The sequence below is a fragment of the Lampetra planeri genome, unplaced genomic scaffold (genome assembly GCF_965212315.1).
Source record: "Lampetra planeri unplaced genomic scaffold, kcLamPlan1.2.h2 scaffold_967, whole genome shotgun sequence".
Classification (NCBI taxonomy): domain Eukaryota; kingdom Metazoa; phylum Chordata; class Hyperoartia; order Petromyzontiformes; family Petromyzontidae; genus Lampetra; species Lampetra planeri.
This window is the reverse complement of record NW_027615789.1, coordinates 27,246-32,132: the sequence shown is the minus strand read 5'-3', so window position 1 is coordinate 32,132 and position 4,887 is coordinate 27,246. Positions and strand designations below refer to the sequence as shown.

The 4,887-nt window shown below is 65.4% G+C and overlaps 1 long non-coding RNA gene across 1 annotated transcript; it reads left to right on the top strand.

Moving 5' to 3' along the window:
• Nucleotides 1–636: 636 nt before the first annotated feature.
• Nucleotides 637–4,668, top strand: LOC144742290 (uncharacterized). Its single transcript, XR_013590074.1, has 2 exons — nt 637–727; nt 4,484–4,668. It is a non-coding gene; the product is annotated as an uncharacterized LOC144742290 (long non-coding RNA).
• The last annotated feature ends 219 nt before the right edge of the window (nt 4,669–4,887 follow it).

Below are 4,887 nucleotides of genomic sequence, written 5' to 3'. Positions count from 1 at the left end.
TGTGTGTGTTCACCTGTGTGTGTGTGTGTGTACACTGTGTGTGTGTCTGTGTGTGTGTGTTCACCTGTGTGTGTGTGTGTTCACCTGTGTGTGTGTGTGTTCACCTGTGTGTGTCTGTGTGTGTGTGTTCACCTGTGTGTGTGTGTGTGTACACTGTGTGTGTGTCTGTGGTGTGTGTTCACCTGTGTGTGTGTGTTCACCTGTGTGTGTGTGTGTGTTCACCTGTGTGTGTCGTGTGTGTGTTCACCTGTGTGTGTGTGTACACTGTGTGTGTGTGTGTTCACCTGTGTTGTGTGTGTGTGTTCACCTGTGTGTGTGTGTGTTCACCTGTGTGTGTGTGTGTGTTCACCTGTGTGTGTGTGTGTTCACCTGTGTGTGTCTGTGTGTGTGTGTGTTCACCTGTGTGTGTGTGTGTACACTGTGTGTGTGTCTGTGTGTGTGTGTTCACCTGTGTGTGTGTGTGTTCACCTGGTGTGTGTGGTGTGTGTTCACCTGTGTGTGTGTGTGTGTGTGTTCACCTGTGTGTGTGTGTACACTGTGTGTGTGTGTGTTCACCTGTGTGTGTGTGTGTGTTTCACCTGTGTGTGTGTGTGTTCACCTGTGTGTGTGTGTGTGTTCACCTGTGTGTGTGTGTGTGCGCCCAGCATCGCCATGGCGACGAGGGAGAAGTTGTCGTCGCAGCGCGGAGTTTTCCGCTCCATCCAGAGCAAAGTGAACAGCCTCGCACGTATCCTGCCTGGGGGGGGGGAGTGGGTGGGTGGGTGGGTGAGTGGGTGGGTGAGTGGGTGAGTGGGTGAGTGGGTGGGGTGGGTGAGTGGGTGGGTGGGGGAGTGGGTGGGTGGGTGGGTGAGTGGGTGAGTGAGTGGGTGGGTGGGTGAGTGGGTGGGGTGGGTGAGTGGGTGGGTGGGTGGGTGAGGTGGGTGGGTGAGTGGGTGGGTGGGTGAGTGAGTGGGTGAGTGGGTGTGTGAGTGTGTGGGTGAGTGGGTGAGTGTGTGAGTGAGTGGGTGGGTGGGTGAGTGGGTGGGTGGGTGAGTGGGTGGGTGGGTGGGTGAGTGGGGTGGGTGAGTGGGTGGGTGGGTGAGTGGGTGGGTGAGTGAGTGGATGAGTGGGTGTGTGAGTGTGTGGGTGAGTGGGGTGAGTGTGTGGGTGAGTGAGTGGGTGAGTGTGTGGGTGAGTGAGTGGGTGGGTGAGTGAGTGGTGGGTGGAGTGGGTGGGTGGGTGGGTGGGGTGAGTGGGTGGGTGGGTGAGTGGGTGGGTGAGTGAGTGGGTGAGTGGGTGTGTGAGTGTGTGGGTGAGTGGGTGAGTGTGTGAGTGAGGTGGGTGGGTGGGTGAGTGGGTGGGTGGGTGAGTGGGTGGGTGGGTGGGTGAGTGGGTGGGGTGAGTGGGTGGGTGGGTGAGTGGGTGGGTGAGGTGAGTGGGTGAGTGGGTGTGTGAGTGTGTGGGTGAGTGGGTGAGTGTGTGGGGTGAGTGAGTGGGTGTGGGTGGGTGGGTGAGTGGGTGGGTGGGTGGGTGGGTGAGTGAGTGGGTGGGTGAGTGGGTGGGTGGGGTGGGAGGTGAGTGGGTGGGGGGTGAGTGGGTGGGTGGGGGAGTGGGTGGGTGAGTGGGTGGGTGGGTGGGGGGTGGGGGGTGAGTGGGTGGGTGAGTGGGTGGGGGGGTGGGTGGGTGAGTGGGGTGGGTGAGTGGGTGGGTGGGTGGGTGAGTGAGTGGGTGGGTGGTGTGAGTGGTGGGTGGGTGAGTGAGGGGTGGTGGGTGGGGGGGTGGGTGAGTGGTGGGGGAGTGAGTGGTGGGGGGGTGGGGTGGGTGGGTGAGTGGGGGGGTGGTGGGTGGTGGGTGGGTGGGTGAGTGGGTGGGGTGGGGTGGGGTGAGTGAGTGGGTGGGGGTGGGTGGGTGGGTGGGTGGTGGGGTGGGTGGGGTGGGTGGTGGGGGGGTGGGTGAGTGGGTGGGTGGGTGGTGGGGTGGGGGAGTGGTGGGGGGGTGGGGGGGTGGGTGAGTGGGTGGGTGGGGGGGTGGGGGGTGGGTGGGGGGTGAGTGGGTGGGTGGGGGGGGGGGTGGGTGGGTGGGGGGGTGAGTGGGTGGGTGGGTGGGTGGGTGAGTGGTGGGGTGGGTGAGCGAGTGAGTGGGTGGGTGGGTGGTGAGTGGTGAGTGGGGGGGGTGGGTGGGTGAGTGGTGGGTGGGGTGAGTGAGTGGGTGGGTGGGTGAGTGGGTGAGTGGGGGTGAGTGGTGGGTGGGTGGGTGTGAGTGGGTGGGTGGGGGGTGAGTGGGTGGGTGAGTGGGTGGGTGAGTGGGTGGGTGGGTGGGGGGTGAGTGGGTGGGTGGGGTGAGTGGGTGGGTGGGTGGGTGGGTGAGTGGGTGGGTGAGGTGGGGTGGGTGGGTGGGGGGGTGAGTGGGTGGGGGGGTGGGTGGGTGAGGTGGGTGGGTGGGTGGGTGGGTGGTGGGGTGGGTGGGTGAGTGGGTGGGTGGGTGGTGGTGGGGGGGGTGTGGTGGGGTGAGTGAGGGGGTGGGTGGGTGAGTGGGGTGGGTGAGTGGGTGGGTGGGTGGGGGGGTGAGTGGGTGGGTGGGTGGGTGGGGTGAGTGGGTGGGTGGAGTGGGGTGGGTGGGTGGGTGGGTGGGGGTGGGTGGGTGGGTGAGTGGGTGGGTGGGTGGTGGGTGGGGTGGGTGAGTGGGTGGGTGGGTGGTGGGTGGGTGGGTGGGTGGGTGGTGGGTGGTGGGTGGGTGGGTGGGTGGGTGGGTGAGTGGGTGGGGTGGGGTGGGTGGAGTGGGTGGGTGAGTGGGGGGTGGTGAGTGGGTGGGTGAGTGGGTGGGTGGGTGAGTGGGTGGGTGGGGGGGGTGAGTGGGTGAGTGGGTGGGTGAGTGGGTGGGTGGGTGGGTGAGTGGGTGGGTGGGTGAGTGGGTGGGTGAGTGGGTGGTGGAGTGGGTGAGTGGGTGAGTGGGTGGGTGGGTGAGTGGGTGGGTGGGGGGTGAGTGAGTGGGTGGGTGGTGGGGTGGGTGGGTGAGTGGGTGAGTGGGTGGGTGGGTGAGTGGGTGGGTGAGTGGTGAGTGGGTGGGTGGGTGGGTGAGTGGGTGGGTGGGTGAGTGGTGGGTGAGTGAGTGAGTGGGTGAGGAGTGGGTGGGTGGGTGAGTGGGTGGGTGGGTGGTGGGTGGGTGGGTGGGTGGGGTGGGTGGGGGGTGAGTGAGTGGGTGGGTGAGTGAGTGGTGGGTGGGGGGTGAGTGGGTGGGTGAGTGGGTGGGTGGGGTGGGTGGGTGGGGGTGGGGGTGGGGTGGGTGGGGGTGAGTGGGTGGGTGAGTGGGTGGGTGGGTGGGGGGTGTGTGGTGGGTGGGTGGGTGGGGTGAGTGGGGTGGGTGAGTGGGTGGGTGAGTGGGTGGGTGGGTGAGTGGGTGGGTGGGTGAGTGGGTGGGTGGGTGGGGGGTGAGTGAGTGGGTGAGTGAGGTGGGGTGGGTGGGTGAGTGGGTGGGTGGAGGTGGGTGGGTCGGGTGGGGGGGTGAGTGGGTGGGTGGGGTGGGTGAGTGGGTGGGTGAGTGGGTGGGTGGGTGGGGTGAGTGGGTTGGTGGGTGGATGGGTGGGTGGGGTGAGTGGGTGGGTGGGTGAGTGGGTGGGTGGGTGGAGTGGGTGGGTGAGTGGTGGGTGGTGGGGGGGAGTGGGTGGTGGGTGGGGGGGTGAGTGGGGGGTGAGTGAGTGGGTGGGGGGTGAGTGGGTGAGTGGGTGGGGGTGAGTGGGTGAGTGGGTGGGGTGGGTGGGTGAGTGGGTGGGGTGGGTGGGTGAGTGGGTGGGTGAGTGGTGTGGGTGGGTGAGTGGGTGTGGTGGGTGGGGTGGGTGAGTGGGTGGGTGGGTGAGTGGGTGGGTGGGGGGTGAGTGAGTGGGTGGGTGAGTGGGTGGGTGGGTGGGTGAGTGGGTGAGTGGGTGGGTGGGGGGGTGGGTGGGTGGGTGAGTGAGTGAGTGAGTGGGTGGGTGGGTGGGTGAGTGGGGTGGGTGGGTGAGTGACTTACACGAAGCTCTGCCAAATGTGATCCTTGACCCTGACGCCTGTCCACCACCACCACCCTCACCACAACCACAACCACCACCCCCACCACCACCATCCCCACCCCCACCACCACCACCACCACCCCCACCACCACCCCCACCACCACCACCACCCCCACCACAACCACCACCACCCCCACCACCACCACCACCACCACCCCCAATCCCCACCACCACCCCCACCCCCACCCCCACCACCCACCACCACCACCAACCACCACCACCCCCACCACCCCCACCACCACCACCCCACACCACCACCACCACCCCCACCACCACCCCACCACCCCCACCACCACCATCACCACCCCCACCACCCCCACCACCACCACCATCACCATCACCACCACCACCACCACCCCCACCACCCCCACCACCACCACCCCCACCACCACCACCCCCACCACCACCACCACCCCCACCACCACCACCATCACGTGGTTTTTGTTTCGATATCCACAGATCGCTTCCCGCTTGTCAACAGCTTGCTTCAGCGCATCTCTGTGCGCAAGCGGAGAGACGCCCTGCTGCTTGCAGCCATCACCGCCGCCTGCATCATCCTGCTGCTACTCTATGCCCTACACTAGCACCACCACCACAACCACCACAACCACCACCACCCCCACCACAACCACCACCACAACCACAACTACTACCACCACCCCCACCACAACCACCACCACAACCACCACAACTAGCACAACCACCACAACCACCACCACCACCACAACTACAACCACTACCACCACAACCACCACAACCACCACAACTACTACCACCACAACCACCACAACTAGCACAACCACCACCACAACCACCATAACCACCACAACCACAACTACTACCACCACAACCACCACAACTAG